This window comes from Miscanthus floridulus, chromosome 16 (assembly GCF_019320115.1).
Source record: "Miscanthus floridulus cultivar M001 chromosome 16, ASM1932011v1, whole genome shotgun sequence".
NCBI classification, from domain to species: Eukaryota; Viridiplantae; Streptophyta; class Magnoliopsida; order Poales; family Poaceae; genus Miscanthus; species Miscanthus floridulus.
The window spans coordinates 95324514-95327715 of NC_089595.1; the positions used below are offsets into that span (position 1 = coordinate 95324514).

General features: G+C 47.6%; 1 long non-coding RNA gene across 1 annotated transcript; it reads left to right on the forward strand.

The window, feature by feature from the left end:
- Window positions 1-808: 808 nt before the first annotated feature.
- LOC136510014 (uncharacterized) lies at window positions 809-2915 on the forward strand. Its single transcript, XR_010772586.1, has 3 exons — window positions 809-944; window positions 1403-1500; window positions 2692-2915. It is a non-coding gene; the product is annotated as an uncharacterized lncRNA (long non-coding RNA).
- Window positions 2916-3202: the final 287 nt, after the last annotated feature.

Here is a 3202-nt window from a genome sequence, read left to right on the forward strand (position 1 = left end):
ATCTCCCGCAGCACCTCAACCCTCCGGTGATGTCGAATGGTTGTCCATGGCTATCAGCACGCGCACGGCGCACACGTTGTGCCGCAGACAGGCATAACACTGCTGCGCCACCACGCCCACGCTCGTCAGGTGTGCCGCCACAGCTACGCAGCTGTCCACACATAGGATGACAATCCTACACGCGGGTGTAAATACCCACTGGAATAGTATCCGATGGGGGTGAGGTCGGTACGAAATTTTATCCATTGATGTAGGCATAGGTATAAGTTTCTACCCGTGGGTATAGGTGCGGGTAGGTTGCTTCACCCGCTGGTGCTAAAATACAAAGAATTCTACTTATTGTAGTGACAATCTAGCTCGAGGGTGCTAAAATACAAAGAATTCTACGGCTCGAACGGGACCACGCCATCAGCAGCAGAACGCACGCTCATACATGCAACCGCACCATCAACTGCTAGCCTCGTCTCATCACCCTGCAGCAGCACACACACAGCACACTCAATAAGCAAGCAAGAAAATACCAGCAGCTCATACGCCTACCCTGCACACCAGTACACGTACAGAGCAAACGCTAGCAGCTCGCAGCAACGCTAACGCCGCACGCTCACGCAACCGCGCCATACCGAGCTGCCACCGCCCATCATCCCATCCCATCGCTCTGGGAAGTTGCTCCCGCACGTTACGCTGCCACTGCCGCGCATGACGCCGCGGCCATGCCGAGGTACTGAGCGTGCCGGTCAGCCAAGCTCCACCTCCAGCTGCTTATACAAGGGACGCGCTGCTCGCCTCCCCTCCACTCCACTGAGCTCGTCATCCCGCACCACTGCTCTTCACCGCTATCCCGAGCCCCTCGCTACTCATCTCCCTCCCCCCGTTCTTGTAGAGAGGCAGCCGAGTCTCGTCGATCTCCGACGCCCGGCCATCTCCTCCCGATTCCTTCGACGGTGAGCCTCCCCAGACCCCTCCTCCACCTTCCCCAAGCAGTGCCTTGTCTCCTCCTTGCCTGTGCCGAGCTCTCCCGAGCTCCTACTGTGCGTCCATGGCGGATGGAAGCAGCGGACGACGAAAGTTCCGTGCTCCCGTCCGTGGTCTCTCTCCCTCTGGTATTCTCTCCTTTGGGCCAATGCACAGCGAGCTAAGCCCACAGCCCAATGGGCATGACGTGAAGTCCAAAATGCCACTCAGCCAATCACGTGCATGCATTATTTTCCTTCAATTTAATTAGACAGCCACATTGCAAAGCTAGTATCTCCACCATACCACCTCCGATTCCATCGGTTCTTCTTTCTAAATTCATCTAAAATCGATATCTATCTCCCATATAAATTTTATGATTTTTAGAGCTTATTTGAGTAAGTGCTAGTATTTGATTGTATTTGTTTGTGTGTTTTATCTGATGGAGTGAACGAGCATGAGAACGAGGATGTCGGAGACGAGTACCGCGAGTTCGACACTGAGGACCGAACTACCAGCAGGAGTTTGTTGAGGACGCCGACGGAGGCATGTCCAATCTAATCTCCTTTGATGCATATTGATCCCATTTTTAAACACAACCCGTAGAAGCCGTTTTAAATATTGCATGTACAATATACGTACGAGGTATTTTCACTGCTTAGCTAAATCCGTTTGAATAGCCATCCTTGCATCGATAGTACCAATAAATGTCTTGTTCAAACCTAGGAATAAATAATATATTATGACCAAATATCGTTATTTAGTATGCTTAGGACTTGGTACCCATCATGTATACTCATCACTATGATTTCTCAGATACAACGATTTTAAATGAAAACTGTGTGAATAGTGAGGATAAGTTGTGGGTATTGTGAAAGGGTTAATGAACAAGTTATAGATGGTGATTACCCTAGAGATGACGGATCGGATCCCTTTTGTGGGATGGCGTGGTGTTGTGGCTTGTACCTTCTGTGGTTAAGCGTGAAGATATCCGCCTTGTCTCGATTAAGGACTGAGTTGATGATTCATCTCACCTAACTCACTTTATCGTACAACCACTCGATCTTATATGTGGCAAGGCTTAGTCTAAATCCCCCTAGTTGGTATGGCAATCACCTGAAGGCAGGTGTGCAGCGGGACACTAAGAGATGTATGTAGAAACTGAGAAATTGTATGAATGTAATGAGCTCTGTAAATTGTTGTATTATGATATTGTTGCCTTAGTGTGCCCATGGTGAGCGCCAGTATTCAGCTATGGAGGGTAATGGCTCTGATGGATCTATGCTTGCACGACGGTGTTAAGTTATAGTATCCTACTTATGGTAAAAGTGTACAACCTCTGTAGAGTATAAAATTTATTCGGATAGCCATGTCCGCGGTCTCGGATGGGTTATGGTTTGGTTTCAACAACTAGATGGGTTAGGATGGTTGAAAATATGAACAAGTGTGATTTTGGAAAGAAATTGTTGACGGCCATGTGTTTTGGGAACAACGTGTTCAGCAACACTTAAAATTGTGACAAAACCTTTTTTCGGAATTACTCTTATATATGGAGAATATATGTCTTTTGCAAAGGTATTTATGAAATGAAACCTTGCATGTGTCTAAAGATAGCTTTCTGCAAATAAAACCAAATCTTATCCTTGATATATCCATATGCATGTACTGTTATCCTCATCCGTAGGGTAAGGTTGGACTTGTTTAGTACTTTATACTCACCCTTGCTTTGTTGAACAGAGGAAGATCCGGACTTCAATCCCGAAGCTGCATTCGAGTAAGGTCGTGTCTACAACCAACTAAGCCCGTGGCATTGGGACCCGTTAGATGTTTGACTGCGATTCCTTTTGTTTCTAGGTCTGTTGGACTTATATTATGTTCTAGTACTTCTAATCGTGGCATATCTTCATTGCTCAAGCTTGTCGAGATTACTGGACTGAGACTTATCTGATGTAATAAATGTGTTACTAGCCTCCTGGGACTAGTATTGTATCACATTTGAGTTCCTGGATAACCAGGGACGCTTCACGCATCAAGCTCCATCTCGATGGCCTCATGCGTGTGGTGCTGGCCTCCATGACCATCGCACTGTCCAACCCAAGGGGCTTATAGATGGTCAAATAGGACCTTCGGCATGGGCCTAGTAAAAGCACGACCTGATGACGTCAAGCTAGGCATGACATGTCAGGCCACTGGGCCATGCCAAAGAGGGCTTAGTGTCTGACCATCGGGCCAGGCACAACATGATGAA